The 21,486-nt window shown below is 44.7% G+C and overlaps 1 protein-coding gene across 4 annotated transcripts in view; it reads left to right on the top strand.

The window, feature by feature from the left end:
- Positions 1-6,982: 6,982 nt before the first annotated feature.
- Positions 6,983-21,486, top strand: part of LOC120913569 (NTPase KAP family P-loop domain-containing protein 1-like) — a 30,644-nt gene continuing 16,140 nt past the window's right edge. For 2 of the 4 annotated variants that reach the window (XM_040323596.1, XM_040323595.1), the window contains exon 1: positions 6,983-7,108. The gene's annotated coding sequence lies outside the window, so the exon portion shown is untranslated. The remainder of the gene's footprint in view (positions 7,109-21,486) is intronic. The other 2 variants (XM_040323593.1, XM_040323592.1) reach the window with 1 other exon arrangement.

Genomic DNA, 21,486 nt, shown 5'->3' with positions numbered 1-21,486 from the left:
CCACTGGTCTCTCTACCCTTACCCTGCAACACCCACCATACAGGTCATGGGTCGGCAGGTGGGATAACAGAGCCCAGGAAACATGGCAGTAGGAGGCACATAGGGGGCAAAGGGTTAATCCACAGTGCCTTGAAAAAGTATTCATACCCTTTGAAATTGTCCACATTTTGTCATGTTACAAACAAAAACGTAAATGTATTTTATTGGGATTATATGTGATAGACCAACACAAAGTGGCACATAATTGTGAAGTGGAAGGAAAATGATAAATGGTTTTCCCCCTTTTTTTTTTTTTTACAAATAAATATGTGAAAAGTGTGGTGTGCATTTGTATTCAGCCCCCTGTACTCTGATACTCCTAACTAAAATCTAGTGGAACCAATTGCCTTCAGAAGTCACCTAATTAGTAAATAGAGTGCATCTGTGTGTAATTTAATCTCAGTATAAATACAGCTGTTCTGTGAAGCCCTCAGAGATTTGTTGGGGAACCTTAGTGAACAAAAGGCCAAGTAACACACCAAACAGGTCAGGGATAAAGTTGTGGAGAAGTTTAAAGCAGGGTTAGGTTATAAAAAATATCCCAAGCTTTGAACATCTCACAGAGCACTGTTCAATCCATCATCCGAAAATGGAAAGAGTATGGCACAACCTGCAAACCTACCAAGACATGGCCGTCCACCTAAACTCGGGCATGGAGGGCATTAATCAAAGATGCAGCCTAGAGGTCGATGGTAACTGTAGAGGAGCTGCAGAGATCCATAGCTCAGGTGGGACAATCTGTCCACAGGACAACTATTAGTCGTGCTCTCCACAAATCTGCCCTTTATGGAAGAGTGGCAAGAAGAAAGCCATTGTTGAAAGAAAGCCATAAGCAGTCCCGTTTACAGTTAGCGAGAAGCCATGTGGGAGACAAAGCAAACATGTGGAAGAAGGTGCTCTGGTCAGATGAGACCAAAATTTAACTTTTTTGGCCTAAAAGCAAAACGCTATGTGTGGTGGAAAACCAACCGTGCACATGACCCTGAAGACACCATCCCCACTGTGTAACATGGAGGCGGCAGCATCATGATGTGAGGATTCTTTTCTTCAGCAGGGACAGGGAAGCTGATGAGAGTTGATAAGAAGATGGATGGAACCAAATACAGGGCAATCTTAGAAGAAAACCTGTTATGCCGCATACACACACGCAAAAGTGTGATGTGAGCTTTTCATTGGAAATTCTGACTGTGTATATGCTCCATCAGACTTTTGCTGTCGGGAATTTCCATCAGCAAAAGTTTGAGGGCAGGTTCTCAATTTTTCAGATGGAAAAAAATCCTATCGGAAAATCCGTTCGTCTGTATGGAATTCCGACGGGAAAAAAAACACTCATGATCGGAAACAATTCGACGCATGCTCAGAATCATTAAACTTATTTTTCTCGGCTTGTCGTAGTGTTGTACGTCACTGCATTCTTAACGCTCGAAAGTTCAGAGAACTTTTGTGTGACCGTGTGTATGCAAGCCAAGCTTGAGTGAAATTCCGTCGGAAAAACCATCCAACTTTTTTCTAACGGAAATTCAGCTTGTGTGTACAGGGCATTAGAGTCTGCAAAAGACTTGAGACTGGAGTGGAGCAGGACAACAACCCTAAATATAAAGCCAAAGTTGAAATGAAACAGTTTAGATCATGTGTTAGAATGGCCCAGTCAAAGTCCAGACCTAAATCCAAATGAGAATCTGTGCCAGACTTGAAAATTGCTGTTCAGACGCTCTCCATCCAATCTGACAGAGCTTGAGCTATTTTGCAAAGAAGAATGTGCAAAAATATCACTCTCTAGATGTGCAAAGTTGGTAGAGACATCCCCAAAAAGACTTGCAGCTGTAATAGCACTGAAAGGAGGTTCTACAAAATATTTACACAGGGGAGCTGAATACAAATGCACGCCACACTTTTCAAATAATTATTTGTGAAAGAAACTGAAAACCATTTATCATTTTGCTTCCACTTCACAATTATGTGCCACTTTATATTGGTCTATCACATGAAATTCCAATAAAACACATTTACGTTTCTGGTTGTAACATGACAAAATGTGGAAGATTTCAAGGGGTATGAATACTTTTTCAAGGCACTGTATATTCCATTTCAAAAGCTGCAAGTGTTCTAATTCTGAGAAGGCACTTTATGACTGACAATACTGGTCTCGCACTAATGAATGGGAAAACCATGGTTCCCCATCACGTGATTAAAGTGATTGTAAAGGCTAATTTTTTTTTTTACCTTCCTTTCATGTTTTGCCCACCCCCCAGCACCCCATAAATACTTACCTGAGCCTGATCTCGATCCAGCGCTGTGCCTCAGAACAGTGGAGCTGAAGTCTTTTTCTTTCCTTACTGGCTCAGAGGAAGCAGAGGGAGTCATTGGCTCCTGCTGCTGTCAATCGCAGCCTGTGAGGAGAGGATGGGGCGGGGCCAAGTCTCGCTGTCTGTGTCTATAGACAAAGGCAGTGCAATTGCAAGAATCCTTTTCTTTACTGCTTGCATCAAGGCTGAGAGCTGTTGAGTGGAAAACTGTGGCAGAGTGTGCGTGATGTTTTCAGAAAGCACAGCACCCTGCTGGCCCCTTATACCAGCCATGATCTGGCTGTATTACATAGGGAAGCATAGATACCCAGTGATTATGTCACTAGGTCTAAATAAAGGGGTTGTAAAGTCAGAAGTCATTCTATGCATTAAGATGAATGAATGAATGAATGAATGAAAAACGTATAAAGCGCGGCGCATGCGAACTGAATCGCTTCTGTGTGCCAGTGCCTTGGCCATCCGGGACTCTCCCTCCTGATTGGCCGAGACACAGCAGCGGCACCATTGGCTCCGGCTGCTGTCATTTAAAGTCAGTTAGCCAATCACGAGAGAGCGTGTGGTCAAACCACGGCTTCATGTCTGAATGGACACAGATCAGCAGCAGCTTGGCTCGGGTGCGCCCATAGCAAGCTGCTTGCTGTGGGGGCACTCGACAGGAGGGAGTGCCGAAGGGGGACACGAGAAGAGGAGGATCCAGGCTGCTCTGTGCAAACCATTTTACAGAGCAGGTAAGTATAACATGTTTGTTATTTTTAAAGATTTAAAGACATTTATTTACTGGCCCTTTGCTTACGGGAATCCCAAACATAAAAACCCAGACCCACAAAAGGCTTTCCACAATTTCCTTGCAATGCCATGGTTTCCATCAGACCTTATTCTGTGCACCCTATTTAGGCTGCACAACAATAAAATGATACTTGGGGTTGTCTTTCGATAAAAACATTTTTTTTAGGGTAAGATCTTATTTTATATAATGTAATTTACAAAAAAAGCAAATAATAGTAACTACAATTGTATAAATATGATGAATCCTGAGGAGTGGACATCTCCATGAAAACGTCTTTTTCTACATCATTGCAATCGTGATATTGAGATTTATTAACATGAATTTTATCATCAATTATTAACATTATTATCTTTATTATGAATTGGAACTTTAAATTACTATACATGAATGTATATATCATTATTACTGTGAATTATGTTTAAAAGCATTAAAGTGTCACTAAACGCACATCATAAATACCTATCAGTAAATGTAGTATAACATGCTGTTCTCAGTCACTGTGGCATTTCTGTATTCCAAAAATCTGGTCATGTCCCCAATTCAGCTAGGGATACTGCAGCTGTGGTGGCAACTCTGCACATGCTCTGTTTTCAGTGAGCTTCTATACTGATTATTTCCTCCCTATCACATCTGAGCAGCCCATGTGACTATAGAATCACACATGTGGTAAATGACAGCCCCTCCCTGCTCTTCCATGCCCACCAACCAGCCAAACACAATGGGGGCAGGATATTACATGTAGTTTATTCATTTATTTTTACTCTGTATTCCAAAGGCTGTTTTTTACTTATATTTTGAACATGTGACCTGAAGCTGCTTGCTCTGTAGGCAATTGTGGGTGCTTGCTCCCGAGCCACCTCTGTGTATCCGTAAGACACACAGAGTGGGGCTCAATCCCACCACTGATCCCTCCTAACTGGCTATAATTGACAGCAGTGGGAACCATTGGCTCCTGCTGCTGTGTTTTAGCCAAGGAGGAGCGAGAGACCCAGGAGAGAGGTTGCTCTTGTGCACATCGCTGAATTGAGATGGGGCTCAGGTAAGTATTAAGGGGTGGGGGGGGGGGGAGTTACACACAAGTTTTTGTTACCTTCATGCATAGAATGCATGAAGGTAAAAAACCTTCAGCCTTTTCAACCGTTTAAAAACAGCTTACTGACTTGAATGGTATCAGCTGATCGGTTAAAAGCAAACGTGGAATAAAAAATGGTTATTCAAAAAGGGCAGAGATTTATACCTGGAAACTACAGACCAGTCAGCCTAACATCAAGAGTATGTAAATGATTAGAGGGAACGATAAGCAACCATATTCAAGAATTTGCGGATGAAAATTAGTTCATTAGTAGTAACCAGCATGGATTTTAGAAATATTGTTCTTGCCAGACCAACCAATATCATGAGAAGGTGAGCTATAATCTGGATAAAGGAACAAGGTGGCAGAGAGAAATCACACTCAGGTCTTGTTTATAGCTTGTGTAGTAGGAGTGTGCATTCCTGATGGTGTTTTATTAATGTGATTTACATGCAACTCCACGTGTTGCGAATAGGGCAGCCCAATCACTCGAGAGAATGGGCTGCCATATGCGTGCTTGTCGTGGCAAAGAAACTCAAGGCCCGAATTTGGGCCCTGAGCAAGGTGCATTTTAACACTCACATTTTTGCTGAGAATCATGTGATAAGGAATCACCCAAGTGAAAATGGGGTCTTAGTGCTTCAGATAGAGACAGGTGTAAAAGGATGTGTTGTGTTCATATTTAAAGGGGAGTTCCAGCCTTTTTAGGTTTATTAAAAGTCAGCAGCTACAAAAAGTGTAGTTGCTGACTTTTAATAAACAGACACTTGCCTGCTCCGCAGTCTAGCGATGCGGCCGCCCAGAGCGTCACTCCTCTCCAACCCTGTCCACCGGCACCTCCATTAACATTGTGGGCACCCGTCAATGACAGCAATCGGCTTCATGGCCGGGCACTCACTGTGCATGCGCGAGCGCCCTGCGCTCCCTGAGTGGACAGGCGATCTCCTGGGACCTGACACGTGTAACAGGAGATCGCCTAGAGCATGGGTGCTCAACCTGTGGCTCTCCAGCTGTTTCAGAACTACAATTCCCATGAGGCATTGCAAGCTACTGACTGTTACAAGCATGACTCCCAAAGGCAGAGGCATGATGGGACTTGAAGTTCTGCAACAGCTGGAGAGCCACAGGTTGAGCACCCATGGCCTAGAGGGAGGGGCCGCCTAAGGCGAGAGGAGGAGTCGCCGAGGCGGTCCCTGGGCGGAAGGATGAAGTGGGACAGGAAGTTCTACTACTACTGAAGCCCCCACTCCCCCCCCCCAAAAAATGACATGCCAAATGTGGCATGTAAGGGGGTGGGGGGTGCTTAAAGTGGAAGTTCCAGTTTTGGGTGGAACTCCGCTTTAATGTTTTAGGCCCCGTACACACGACCGGATCGATCCGCTGGGATTTATCCGCGGATCAGTTCCAGCAGATAGATCCGGTCGTGTGTACGTCCGAGCGGACATTTCCCAGCGGATAAAAATCCAGCCGACAGATTCCCAGCGGATAAAAATCCAGCCGACAGATTCCCAGCGGATAAAAATTTCTTAGCATGCTAAGAAATCTATCCGCAGGAATCCAGTCCAGCGGACTGATCCGGTCGTCTGTACAGACTCACCGGATCAGTCCGTCCGCTCCCATCCCTCGCATGCGTCGTAATGATTAGACGCATGCGTGGAAGTATTTACCTTTCAGGGTTGCGCACGTCGACGCGTCGTCGCCGCGTCGTCGCGGCGACGGCGCGGCACGTCACCGCGGATGTATTCCGCAGGGATTTTGATCTGATGGTGTGTACAGCCATCAGATCAAAATCCGCCAGAGGATTTATCCGCTGGAAACGGTCCGGCGGACCGTTTCCAGCGGAAATCCTCTCGTGTGTACAAGGCCTTATACAAACATCTAAATGGTGATTCTAGCATTGGAAGACAACTATTCAGTGGTAGGTCTCCTAAGAAGGGACACAGCCTCTCAACGAAATTGAACGACAAGAAGTTTAACCTTAAAATTCATAAGGGGTTCTTTACTGTTAGATCAGTAAGGATATGGAACTCCCTTCCACTGTTGGGGGTGTCAGCGAGTGTCGATAATTAAAAAAAAAAAACTTTTAGATGTGTATCCTAGGCAATACAATATACAGGGATATGGGAAATGGTAGTGACACACACACGTTGAACTGGTTGGACTGGTGTCGTTAATCTACCTTACCAACTAAGTAACTATGTAATTATGGAGATTGTGATATCACCACCTCTTCTCTTCATTTCATCCAAATAATCTCTTGTATTTATTGTGGAAAACACAAGGCATTCTATGAATGGTGGTGGCGACGAGTGAGCGACCCCCTATGGCCAGTGTGAAGTGGGGCAGTCAATCGCATAGAACCTGAGAAGGACCCAGAAGACGACAGCTATCACTGTAGTAGGCCAACTACTACAGTAATTGTCAGCTTCCCCAGCAATCCATCAGGTATGAGAAATGCATACTCACATTGTGCCAAGCTGCACTAATGTATACATGCAAAACAATTAATTCCTGGGGTTCAGCTCTAAATGAAATTTCCAGAAACTGATGTATTGATTGAGGCTATGCAATTAGTCATCTGGTACTATATGGCCTTGGCGAGGAACCTGAAGCTTATCGGCATATGTGAATACGACATGCAGATTATACAACGTTATATTGTACATAGGTACATATTGCATAACCTGTTCATCATTTCCATACGTAAGTGTATGTATGCTGGTAGTGCCCCCTAATCACTTTATTTGTAAGGGTAAAGTCCGAGCCAGGCCCATGTTGACTTTAGAGTGAGTTGTACTGCAGCCCATATCTATTATACCATAATCTATTGACAAACAGGCGTGGAATCTGTTCCTCTTACCGGGAAAGAAGCGAAGAAGGTCTAATAGGCAAGACGTCTGTCTGGTAAGTAGAACATTGTGAACTGGTCACCTAATTAAAATGGGTATTAAATGGGTTTGTGTAACAAATGGAGAAATATTCCAGTTGCTCCTATTTTCTCTAAGCACTTTGATGATTATTATTTACTTTTGTAGTTTAAATACCTGTTACCAGCATACAGAATCATAATGAATCTGCTTATTGTCATCATTATCTGCTCAACTTACTTATAGATGTTAGTATACTCGTTTTGGCAATAGTGAATTGCCTGTGATTTGTTATTCATTGTTGGATGGTGTGACTGGTATGAATGGGCACGTATGAGATGTTAGGGGTAAAGCAAAAGGGTGACTGGTTAGGATGGGAATAAGTACATTTTCTTCATTGCTTCCAACAGTGATTGCATGCTGTGTTCTGTGTCCTGCTCATTTGATGTTCCCTATGCATTGTGTAGTTGTTAAAGATTAGGAAAACTCTGCAGATCTAAATCTTTATTGTTTGACATGGAGTTTGCTAAAGTACTGTGGGCCATATTCTCAGTGAAGTTACGATGGAGTAAGTCAGATACTCCATCGTAACTCCCTTTTTTGGCCAGTGTATCTATGCTCCTGATTCTCAGAATCATTTTTGCATAGATACACTTAAGATCCGCCATCTGTAAGTCACTTACACTGGCGGATCTTAAATGCAATGACGCCGGCCGCCGCTAGATGGCATTTACGTGAAGGAGTCATTTGCATATGCAAATGATCCTTCTACGCCGATTCCCGAACGAGTTCGCATCGCGTAACCGTCGCTAACGTCGTTTGCGTAAGCGGAAACTTACTCCTGCTATATGAGGGGTAAGTTTCCGCAAGTCTCGCGTAGGCCATGTTACGGATGGCGTCGGGTCCCCGTCGTGTTTTTTCGTCGGGTACGTCGTTTACGTAAGTCGTTCTTGAATACGACTTTACGTCAATGACGCACACGTCGGCGTCATTGACGTTTTCCGCCGAGAACTGGAGCATGCGCACTGGGCTTTTTGCAGCCCGGCGCATGCCCAGTTCTTTCGCATCGGGGGCGCGCTTCATTTGAATAGAAGACGCCCCCTTGGAGATCCGCCAGGCTACGCCGGGACACTTACACTCCGCTGTCCCAACTTATGGAGCAAGTGTTTGGGGAATACAACACCTGCTCCAGTAAGTTGGGACAGCGGAGTGTAAGTGCCCTAAGCGCAGCAGGCGGATATTTTTAGAGAATATGGCCCTGTGTGTTAAAAAGGAGTTTCCAATTTAATTTATTTTTTTCATAAATGCAGTTTTGCCTTTTTTTTCTTTATGTACATCTCAGGCCTCGTACACACAGGCAAGAATCTCGTCAGGAAAAAACGGTAGTTTTTCCAGACGATATTCTTGGCAAGAATCTCTTGCCGCCCGAGTGTACACACTGACCTTTCAAAAGAACCGCGGTTCTCTTGAAAGGCAAGAACACGGTGACGTCATGCGCTCGTCACATTCGATGCCGTCGCCGCCATCTTGCTTCACCCTACCTATGCCGTGGAAGCTACCACGCATGCATCAAAGTCATTTCAAGCATGCACGGGTTTCCACGTGACACGTAAGTATACACACTCTCGGGTTTCTCCTCGGGAAACAGGCCGACAAGAATCTCGACGAGAAAATAGAGCGCAGGTTCTCTATTTTTCTCGTCGAGATTCTGCCCAAATTTCAGGACGAGAAACCTGAAAGCCTCGTACACACGAACGTTTTTCTCGGCAAGAAAGCTCTGCCAGCAGTTTTCTTGCTTTTTTTTTGCAGAGAAAACCGATCGTGTGTACGAGGCCTAAGTGTTGCTGATCCCCTGTGTTTCCTTTTTCAGCCACTTCCTGTCTACATGCTACTCCAAAGACATGCTGGTAGGTAAATTGGATCTTGTCCAAATTGGCCCAGTATATATATGTATATCTGTGTGTATGACTGTGTGTCCCAAGCGTGTCACGATCCTACGGAGTAAAATGACCGCACCAGCCAAGCAGACTCTGGCTGGAAAAAGCGCCCAGAGGCGATTCAGTTCGCATACAGGTCATACATTCATTCATACAGGTCATTCATTCATTCATTCATGCTATCCCTACAGCATTATCTGCACATCCTGCTATAGGCTGTGGTCAATGGGAGAAGGCTGTTGCCCTATACAGAGATTGCCTGAATAATGCCAGGTACACACGATCGTTTTTCGGCATGAAAAAAAACAATGTTTTTAAAAACGTCATTTAAATTGATTGTGTGTGGGCGTCACATCGTTTTTCGGCTTCTGAAAAACGACAAAAAAAAAATTCGAACATGCTGCATTTTTTCACGTCGTTTTTTTAAATGAAGTTTTTCGTATTGTTAAAAATGATCGTGAGTGGGCAAAAACAACGTTTTAAACCCGCGCATTCCCAGAAGCAAGTTATGAGATGAGAGCGCTCGTTCATGTAAAACTACCATTCATAATGGAGTGAGCACATTCATCACGCTGTAACAGACAAAAAAGCGCGAATCGTCTTTTACTAACAAGGAATCAGCTAAAAGCAGCCCAAAGGCGAATAGAACTTCCGCTTTAGAGTGCCGTCGTACGTGGTGTACGTCACCGCGCTTTGTTCATCATTTTTCAAAAACGATGGTGTGTGGGCAACATCGTTTTTAATGATGAAATTGGAAAAACTTCGTTTTTTTTCATGCCGAAAAACGATCGCGTGTATGCGGCATAAGGTTTAGAACCCATTCACACCGGAAACTGCACATACATGTTATGTGAAGTTGACTGCGCATTTTTGACTGCATGTTTACATGCATCTGAAGCGTGTATAAACTGCGTTTGTCTCGTGCTTGAATGCATTTTGCGTTTTGCTCCGCGTTTATCACAGTGCATTTTTCTATACGTTTGTGGGCTGGGCTTTCTTGGCTTAAAGGGGCGCAGTGCGGTGCATTGGAAACGCGTTTGTAGTGCGTTCTCTGCAGAAAAATGCAGCATGCTCTACTTTTCTTAACTGTGAACTGCACCCGTAGGATTACCTTGGTTTTATGCTGTCTATGCAATTGGAGTGCAGTTCAAAATGCATCCAACTGCAGCCAAGTTCAGCGTGAAAGGGTCCTTAGGGTTAACCCTATTTCTTCACTCATTTGCCAAATTTTAATATATTTAAAACATTTAAAAAAGTAAAATAAAAAGCTGTTAAAGTTACTTGAATAAGTCAAAGCTTCTAATTGATTGTGTTTAGATATACTTGAAGGCTGGGTTCACACTATCGCCACATGCAGCTCATAGCAGGGGTCCAATGCGTCTCTATTCAACATTTCAGGTCCGATTTTAGCCCGAATTTTTGGCTGAGTTCAGACCTGAAACGGACCAAAAGACACACAGGGCTCCTGTGCAAGTTCGCACCAGAGCCACAGTGGATAATATGTGAACCCGCTCCATAGAGAGCCAGTCAAAATCTCTTGCTATTGCAAATTGGATGCGGGGAGGCGGCATCCAATTCGCAATAGTGTGAACCCAGCCTAAAGATTGGATTGTTCCTAATAAATTTGTAAACTGTAATGGTATCTTTACAGTTAAATTGGTGTATGGTTGATTTCAAAATAGTCATAATTAGTCATTTTAATCCCAATCTGCCAAAAATCCCCTTTGATTTTTAATGGCTGATGGGCTATAAACAATAGCTTCATACAAAGCTTCTCTCAAAGGATTTATGTGGGTGTCATACAGTATAATTCACATTGCGTTCAGTCTGGATTAGCCAGGAAGACTAGCAGACAGATCCAGACTGACTGCTCTGTGGGTGAGCACATGTGGACTTTCTGGACTGCTTTGACACATCTACTTCAGCTGTGTCAGGATTAAGGATAAGCTCCGGCGTGTTCACAAAGCCCACGTGCAGAGCCCGCCAGGAAGTCGGCACTGCACTGCGCTAATCACAGGCAGTGAGACCAGTGTTGCCAACCGTCCATATTTTTACGGACAGTCCGTAAAAACGGGCACTTTTTTCCCCCGTTCGTAAATGTCCCTGGTTGCAGGAATGTGCCAGTAAAAATAGCCAAAATCGGTTTGGCTTGGAACTGCGCATGGAGATTGGAGGCAGGGGATGATTGGAGGCAGGGGGTGATGGTGGCTGCGGTGGCACCGCAAAGGGAGATGGAGGAAGGGGGTGTTAGTGGCAGGGGCGGATTGGAGGCAGGGGGTGTTAGGCCCGGTACACACTAGCAAACATGTACGGTGAAAGCGGTCCTTCGGACCGTTTTCACCGTACATGCCTGCCAGAGGGCTTCTGTACGATGGTTGTACTAACCATCGTACAGAAGTCCGCGCGTAAATAATACGCGGGGCGTGTCCGCGTCGTCGCCGCGACGATGACGCGCCGATGACGCGGAGACGTGGGCGGGCCTGCCATTTAAAGGCTTCCACGCATGCGTCGAAGTCATTCGACACATGCGAGGGACGGCGGGTGCTCGGACATGTACGGTAGGTCTGTACTGACGACCGTACATGTCCGAGCGGGCAGGATTCCAGCGGACGGTTTTAAAACACGTCCAGGAATATTTGCCCGCTGGGAAAAGGCCCGGCGGGCAAATGTTTGCTGGAATTCGGCCCGCTCGCGCCTACACACGACCAAACATGTATGCTGAAACTGGCCCGCGGACCAGTTTCAGCATACATGTTTGGTCGTGTGTACGGGGCCTTAGTGGCAGGGGCTGATTGGAGGCAGGGGGTGTTAGTGGCAGGGGCTGATTGGAGGCAGGGGGTGTTGGTGGCACTGCAGAGGGGGATGGAGACAGGGGTTGTTGGTGGCACCGCAGGGGGAGATTGGAGGCAGGGGGAGATTGGAGGCACCACAGAGGGGAGTGAAGGCAGGGGGTGTTGGTGGCAAAGGGGGTGGAGGCAGGGGGTGATGTGACTAAATAATTTGCCCTTATTATATCAAAAATAACAAATATGTTTTTTTTACCTTAATATCTACCTTAAATCACATTGCTATTTGCCTAGCGTACTTGTTTGTAGCCTAAATGCTCAAATTTGCACCTGAAAATGTAATTTAGTAACATTTGTGAAATGCCAGTAAAAACGTGGCTGCGCCAGTAAATTTCGGGTGTCGTGCCAGTAAATTTCAATCTAGTAGGTTGGCAACACTGCGTGAGACATTGTCCCAATGCGTGGCTGCAAAGATCGGGAAATGTCTCACTGCCTGTGATTAGCGTTGCGCAGTGCAGTTTCGACTTCCTGGCGGGCTCTGCACGTGGGCTTTGCGAACACGCCGGAACTCATCATTAGTCAGGATGGTTACAACTGGTCAGAGTGTAACTAAAGGCAAAACTTCCTTTTGAGTTTTGTATAGAGTAGAGAGGGGTTTGAATGACTGTCAGATTTGTATTACTATCTGTACCCCCTTGTTGGCAGTGGTGGCTGGCGATTTTTTGTTTGGCTGAGGGCGGCAAACAACTCCCCCCCAGGCCACCGGCCTGGCACAACTGCCCCTACCCCCTACCCGCTGTCTGCTGGTCAGTCCTTACCCTGGATGCGGGCGGTGAGAGCATCGGGTCTTTATGGAGTGCGGGAGCTGATGTGGCCATCTTCCAGCGCGGTTGCCCCTGTACTTAAGCGTGGCGGGCTTGGGGAAAGCTGCTCCGATGTCCTCTTCTGGAGCAGCTTCCGCTGTGTTTTGTATTTTACACTTATTATAACAGTAAACTGAGGTTATATAGTCAAATTCAGTACTTAGAACTCCATCTGACTGTTTAGATGCTGAATTTTAAAAGCAGCCAACTTCTGTCATATTAGCAAACCTGTGAGATCAGCAGGCTTTCCGTTGCTTTTAACCACTTGACCACCAGGCACGTAAACCCACTTAATAACCAGACCAATTTTCAGCTTTCGGTGATCTCACAATTTGAATGACAATTACTTAGTCATACAACATTGTACCCAAATTAAATTTCCGTCCTTTTTTTCACACAAATAGAGCTTTCTTTTGGTGGTATTTAATCACCATTGGGTTTTTTATTTTTTGCGCTATAAGAGAAAAAAGACTGAAAATTCTGTAAAAAAAATGAATTTTTCTTTATTTCTGTTATAAAATGTAGCAAATTTAGTATTTTTTCTTCATTCTTTTGCATAATGTAAAAGATGAAGTTACGCCGAGTAAATAGATACCCAACATGTCACCCTTCAAAATTGCACATGCTCGTGGAATGGCGCCAAACTTCGCTACTTAAAAATCCCCATAGGTGACGTTGCAGGGTATTGTGGGGTATTGCAGGGTATTGTGGGGTATTGCAGAGTAGTGTGGGGTATTGCAGAGTAGTGTGGGGTATTGCAGAGTATTGCACAGGAGAGTAGTATTAGTTTGGGGCAGGGATGGCTGAGCAGGGATGGATGGTTGGATCTGTGACTGCATTTGTCACAGATCCAGCCCACAGCACTCGTGCTGCATCCGCTCTCTCCCCTCTCCTCTCACACTGTACCGTTCGGTACAGAGAGGGTAGGGAGGAACTGGCGTCATCACATGACGCCGGTTTGTTTACAAATGATCGCTCCGTCATTGGACGGATAGGTTTCTCTCACTAGCCTAGCAGCCAGGGTGATACACGGAAAATGGTACAGTCTCTGCCACAGACCTTCCCATAGACGGAGACACTTTTCAGTCCAGAATCCTCACAATACAGGATTCAGCACCCGGATCTCTCCAGAGTAACTTCTTGTAGAACTTGAGACTGACAGGCGATCACCATAAAGCCTTTCAGTAAACGGTGCGTCCTTCGATGAAGTTCAAGGAGGCCTCTCTTGAGACACCAGCCTCGTGCTCGGTCTTCTCCAAGATAGGTCCTTCATCAAGCGGCTTCCTCCCTCAGGACGGACAGCACAGGATCACCTTCCCAATGCGTAGACCCAATCTGCTTACTGGGCCTACTCGGAAGATTACAACCCCGGATCAACGTGGTCCTGGAGCCAGGATCACAGAAACACGCACCCCCCGGCCAGGAGGGCCACACATGGGGGGGTGGTGGGACGACAGACTCAGGATCGATGACCCCAGTCCAGTGACATCTGTCCCTTAAGTACCCCTCCCAAGCATGCACAGCGGGACGATCAACCACTGATTGGCTGCCGAGGGAGAATACTCAAATCACCTTGACCTAGCTGCTGCCACCCTTGGCCTGGAGTAACAACTACACCCAAGGCGAACAATAGTGGTCACTCACAGCACAGCTGGCTGGAACAGAAGCCAAATTTGCTCAAAATTACAAATCTCTGAGTAAACTAACTCTCAGACTTCCCTCTAAATTTACAATAGCGCTGGCTTAAAAAGAGCAATCCGCTACATAAATAAGTGTAAAATGCAAATTTCCGGTGGGTGTAACAAGATTGCCCCCTTCTCACTGTATCCTTACTGTGGATGGGTGTGGGGTGTAGCAAGATGGCGGCGACGAAACGTCACTTCCGTTACACATTCTGAGGGGTCGTCTAATCTGACGGAAGACCAGCAATAGAACGCTAATGACAGCTGTGACCTGGATACTGCATTGGGCTCCCTGACAAACTGCAAATCTACCAGACAGGGCTGTCTGACTGGAAACAATAGGCCTCTAGTTTCTAGTCAAATAAACACTGACTATGCTGCTAACCAGATACCTTGTGACCTCTACTTAGGCTTTAGGTCACAGGAGAGAGCTTAGAAAGTGTTTGTTTTATTAGTTCATAAAAGAAAGGAGTTTATTTCTACACAAACTATGTGACGTGTGGCATTGATTCAGGATAAAGTCAGAGGAGCGATTTGGAAGCGCGTCTACCAAAATAAATCAGCAATTTTTTAACTTCAGTTCTATTTTGAATGCTAATAAAATGAAAACTGTGGGTTCTGACAGCAAGGTGTATCCTTAGACACTTCCAAACTAAGGGCTTGTTCAGACATGAGGCTATACTATCGCCCCTCTGAAAAGCAATCCTCGGTCAATCACTTATCAGAGGGCATTTGACAAGTGGTGAGGAGGTAATATTTTGTCTCCACTGCAAAATGCAACCCACTGCATAGCAAGTGGGTTTACTTGAATGAGTCATGTTCAGTGATGGTACCACCTACCAAGAGTAGTAACATACTAGTGACATGCCATTTAATTTTTGCTCTGGCATGAGTACAGCCCTGAGCATGCCCTAGTTTTGGTGGGTGGTTGGGGGAAGTAAAACCACAACTCAGCTGCCTGCTTTTCCTGGACGCCCATGTAAACAATCCCTTTGGATGACAAAACTAAAGCTGGTCATACACATATAGATATTTTTTTTTTCAGCCTGAGAGCTGAATAAAAAAGATCTAACAGATTCCTCCATCCACGAGAAAGAGCGTCCCACTGTGGCTATTTGTTACGGAACCATGAACCAGACGTACAACAAGAGATAAGTGAAAATAAGAAGGCTTTATTGAATATCAAGCATTAAAGCAAAAGTCCAAACGGATGGTGAACCCGAAGCAGAGTCTTGCGAAGCCAGAGGTCAGGAACCAGAAGGGTAGTCAAACGAAGCCAGGATCAGGAACCAGCAGGGAAGTCAGACGAAGCCAGGATCAGGAACCAGCAGGGAAGTCAGAGGAATCCAGGATCGGAACCAGCAGCAGTCTTAGAAGCATGTGAACACAGGAGGACCATGCAAGGAACAGAGCCACAGACCTCCTCTATATATATGAGCCAGGCATCCAGCTCCTCCCAGTGGGAAGGAGGAGCCGCAGGGTGGGAGGCTACAAGAGACCCAGAAACCAAGATGGCCGCCAGCACATGTCAAACGAAGGAGACAGGAGAGAGGTAAGACCATGACACTATTGTACTCTGACCTTGGCTGTCCAACAGTGCTTGCATCAGACTGAATACAGACACTGTTCGGCTAACAATTTTCTGCATGACAGCATTCTGAGTTAAAGGATATTGGGTATGAGGGTGCTGATAGGGCCACCCATACAGGACCATATTTATAAGGGGGCAATTGCCACGGGCTTCCCTAACAGAAGGGGCCCCCCTCTATACAAAAATTATATTGCACAATATAAATAAATTATACAGTAAATTATGAAAATTAATAATAACATAATATAAAATGTATAATAATAAACATACTTTCTTTTATTAAATGTATCTTGGGAAGTACAATTTTGCCAGCCATCATCTGTAAAATTCTGGACTGGTATATTGTACCATTTTTGTGGCTCAAGCAAACCACACATAGAGCACTATGACTGCGTGTGTGTGGGCATGTGTGATAGGGTTGCCACTTTTCCTTCAAGCCAAACCTGAACACTTTAGCGGTGCACAGCAATTTCTTTTAATATACACTATAGCAGGGGTAGGCAACCTGTGGCAGTTACAATTGTAGTTCTGGAGTGCCAAACTGCCAACCCCATCATGCCTCTGGGAGTAATTGTAACTGCCAACCTTGCAATGCCTTGTGGGAAATGTAGTTCCACAACATCTAGAGTGCGACAGGTTGCCTACCCCTGCACTTTAGGATTGTAACAGACCTGGGACACCTTTGGGCACACCAAATAGAATAGTAATGCGGCATGCATAGTGCCCCCTCACCCTCCTGTCAGGCCCTGTCCCAAACCACATTCCTGTCTGAATAATGTGTCTGGGTTTCAGGTGGATTGAAACCCAGACACATGATTCAAAACCCGAACTGTCCGGGTGAATCCCGGAAAGGTGGCAACCCTAATGTGTGACCTCAAAATGACATTGGGGTTGATTTACTAAAGAGAAATCCACTGTACACTACAAGTGCACTTGTAAGTGCAGTCGCTGTTGATCGCTGTAGATCTGAGGGGAAGCTCTAAAATGAGGGGACGCTCTGCTGATTTTAACATCCAATCATGTGCAAGCTAAAATGCTGTTTTTTATTTTTCTTGCATGTCCCCCTTAGATCTACAGCGACTGCACTTCCATGTGCACTTGCAGTGCACTTGTAGTGCAAAGTGGATTTGCCCTTCGTAAATAACCCCCATTGTGTCATGCATTTTAAAATGTGAGCTGCTCTTAATAGGTGTGAAAACAAAAGTAGTGCTTAAACTATGATTTGTATACCATATGTGAATAAAGTGGTACCATGCAGTATTTGCTTACTGTGCCTTTAAATATGACATCAGTATTACTGATTATTTCATCATCCATTCATATGCATGATCACTATGTAGGATAATATTATGGACCAAAAGCAATGATACAGTGGTGCAATATATGTGTATAGAAGGGAAGGGGAAAGGGGAAAATTTGCGCTTGGTAAAATAGATAAAATGAAAAAAAAATATGTTGATAATCCCTGAGGGTAATATCAATAATCCCTGAAGGTGTCCTGCAGCTAAACACTAAAACCTTGATACCAAGTCAAAAGAAACATATAAACAAACAGTGTAGCGCTGGAAATAAATCAAAGTGTATGAATCAATAGTCATATATTATTACAAACAATCAAAATCAATAATGTGAGGATCATAAGATATATGCTGAGGGCATATATTAAATATAATGGTGAATGTTCAGTGAAAAAAACAAACAACAATAAGTCCAATGAATCAGCAGATGAAAGTCCAAAGAAAAGGATTCAGAGGAAAACTGTGCATCCAGTGTAGGTTAAATGATTCCAAACAAAACGTGAAGTCAGCCCATCACCTAATAGTAAAATTAAAGGCTTACCAAAAAGCCTGTGACCACCCTTCTCAGGGGGGTCAAACAAGCTTATAAGATGAGGTTATCCTGCAGGTCAGCTGAAAGGATCCTCCGTCTCCCACACCTTCACTGGCTCCAAACCACAGCTCACAGGTGTTTTCAGGAGTGTCACAGGTGTATGTGTGTGGTAATGAGATACACGCTCAAAGTGGGGATGAATATGCCGCAATGGAAAAGAAACAAAAAAAGAGTTCCATAGTGCAGGCGTTTTAAAAGGTTAAAGGATTTATTGGTGGCAAAAAAATTAAAAACTCTTGTATTTAGCGAGAGATAATAAATGTCCTTGCAAGGAAATAAAATCAGATAGTAGCTCCGTTTGGCGTCAGGCCGCCTATGGGAAGAAAAAACTGCGCATGCGCAATGCATGTGCGTGTCGCCCGACGGTCGTTTAGTCACACTGGCCCAGATTCAAGAAGCACTTGCGCCCGCGCAACCATAGGTTACGCAGCGCAAGTGCTTACTTGCTCCGGTGTAACGAGTGCTCCTGATTCAGGAACCTCATTACACCGACTGCAGGCTAAAATCTGCACGGTATAAGGCTCTTATGCCTCGCAGATTTTAGGCTGCATTCTTGTGGGGGCCGCTAGGGGGCGCTCCCATTGTGTATCAGCGTGTAGTATGCAAGTTGCATACTACCACTGATTCACAAGCTTGCGCAAGCCAGGTACGGAGTTTCCGTACGGCTACTTTTAGCGCAAGGCTGCCCCTTCTAATACTAGGGGCAGCCAATGCTAAAGTATAGCCGGCCTTCCCGCGCCGTGAAATTTGAATTTCACGGCGTTTGCGTAAGTGAAACGTGAATGGCGCTGGACGCCATTCACGTTCACTTAGAAGCAAATGACGTCCTTGCGACGTCATTTGCCGCAATGCACGTTGGGAAAGTTTCCCGACGGAGCATGCGCTGTACGCTCGGCGCGGGAGCGCGCCTAATTTAAATGATTCCTGCCCCCGGCGGGATCATTTAACTTGCACGCGCTTACGCCGGGCAAATTTGCCAGCGCGCCCTCGCAATTCAAGGAGCTATTGCTCCGTGAATCGAGGGCAGTGCAAAATATTTGCGGGGGCGCAGGGCAAAATCGTTGCCCTGCTCCCCCACAAATATCGCGCAATTCTACTTGAATCTGGGCCATTGACATCATCAGGGGGACGCACACGCGCACGCGCCTCTTATACCATCCTGAACCACAACGGAACATAGCCATTGGTTCAACAGCGGGGTTGTTATACGTCCATATCACACCACTTAGGACATGAAACTGTACAATTTTTTCTTTCTCGCGATTCCAATCTGTCCAAAACACATAGTAATTTTGTGATGGAACTATTGGACCTCGCAATGAAACATAACCATTTTAGGCATAATGGCACCCATTACCTGCAAACAAGGGGCGTGGCTATGGGGGCTAAATTTTCCCCCAGTATGGCCAACCTATTTATGTCAAAATGGGAGGAGGACGTAGTCTTTCGAGATAGATCATCTAGCCTTATATTATGGAAAAGGTTTATAGACGATACACTGTGCGTCTGGGATGGTGATGTTGAATCTGCGGATGCTTTTATCTCATTTTTAAACCTAAATGACAGAGGGATTGTTTTGACTCATGAGCGAAGCCCTATCCGTATCCATTTCCTGGATCTCGACATTCGTATTGAAGAGGGTAAAATTATTACATCTATGTTTTTCAAGCCGACAAGCAGGAACGGTTATATACCACTTGACTCGTGTCATCACCGCTCCTGGCTGTCGGCTGTACCCAAAGGTCAATTTTTGCGCCTAAGGCGAACTTGCACAAACCTTTTGGATTTTCATTAAGGAGCTGAAATACTACGCTCTAGATTTTTAGCAAAAGGCTATGATGTGGCCAGCCTTGATCTCACCATAAAAGAGGTGGGGACAAGAGATCGTCACACACTCCTCTCTGAGAGACCACCCGAATGGGACACCAGGGAGGATTTCGGACTGGCCTTTCTGACGACCTTTTCCAGCCAACATTGGGCCATTAAACGCATCATTAAGAAACACTGGCCGGTAATTAAAAATTATAAAATATTGGGTCCACTTTTTTGTTTTTGGGGGATTTTAAAGGTTTTTATCCCTGTAGGAAGTGTAGAGCCTGCAATATTAATGCCCTTCGGGGTAGGAGATTTACAGACTTTACTTCCACTAAGACAGGTGTCACGTATCCGATCAAATCCTTTATCACTTGCAGCAGGAAATGCGCTGTATACTTATTAAGGTGCCCCTGTGGGCTTGAATATGTTGGCCGCACTGTCCGTAAACTTCAGGTTATATGGGGCGAGCATATTTCCAATATCATAGGTGGTTTTGACAAACACAATGTGTCTAAATACTATGATTTGAAACACAATAGAGACCCAACTGGGACGGTGTTCATAGCCCTGGAGAAATATATGCCTCATTGGCGCGGAAGCAATGGTAAAAGGACAATTTCTAGGGCGGAAACTGGCTGGATCAACAGACTTGAATGTCACTTCCCGGGAGGTCTTAATGTGGAGTGGGACATCAACTGCTTTATTAATAATGGTTCATGTCCCTTCCCATTAATGATGGCTCCATGTCCTCTTTCCATATCTTTTTTTTGAGAAAATCTTTTTCCTATGATGGTCTTTTCGTAGGGGTTATTCCTCCTATAGGAACTTTCTCTGGAAGGTGATAATGTCTAAATTACAACCACTAAATTTTTTTATTTTTTGGATTTTTGCAATATACATTCCAAAATTATGAGCTTACTAAAAGGACAATTTCTAGGGTGGAAACTGGCTGGATCCACAGACTTGAATGTCACGTCCCGGGAGGTCTTAATGTGGAGTGGGACATCAACTGCTTTATTAATAATGGTTCGTGTCCCTTCCCATTAATGATGGCTCCATGTCCTCTTTCCATATCTTTTTTTTAGAGAAAATCTTTTTCCTATGATGGTCTTTTCGTAGGGGTTATTCCTCCTATAGGAACTTTATCTGGAAGGTGATAATCTCTAAATTACAACCACTAAATTTTTGTATTTTTTGGATTTTTGCAATATACATTTCAAAATGCCGAGCTTGCTCTCATGTATTGTTGAATATATGAATTTTTACTTTGTTAGCTCGTAAGGGTTTTTAACAGTGATAATATTAAGAAAGGAGCAAGGTGATGTTATTTGAAATGTTGTACACTGCTTCTATTGTGTTTATGAGCATTCTGACAATTGTCCACAAGATGTCACTGTGTTTTTGTACTAATATACATCCTATTAATTGCTGCACTGTGTTACCTATCCACCAGATGTCGCTGATGATCCTGATAATTTCCGGCTCTCTGTGTACACCTGTTTTTAGCTCTGTGGTGGCCCCGCTGTTGAACCAATGGCTATGTTCCGTTGTGGTTCAGGATGGTATAAGAGGCGCGTGTGCGTGCCCCTGATGATGTCAGTGTGACGAAACGATCGCCGGGCGACACGCACACGCATTGCGCATGCACGTTTTTTTTCTTCCCATAGGCGGCCTGACGCCAAACGGAGCTACTATCTGATTTTATTTCCTTGCAAGGACATTCATTATCTCTCGCTGAATACGAGAGTTTGTATTTTTATTGCCACCAATAAATCCTTTAACCTTTTAAAAAGCCTGCACTATGGAACTCTTTTTTCGTTTCTTTTCCATTGCGGAATATTCATCCCCACT

The sequence above is a fragment of the Rana temporaria genome, chromosome 9 (assembly GCF_905171775.1).
Source record: "Rana temporaria chromosome 9, aRanTem1.1, whole genome shotgun sequence".
Lineage (NCBI taxonomy): Eukaryota > Metazoa > Chordata > Amphibia > Anura > Ranidae > Rana > Rana temporaria.
The sequence above is the reverse complement of the archived record's forward strand: the minus strand, read 5'-3'. Positions and strand labels throughout refer to the sequence as shown.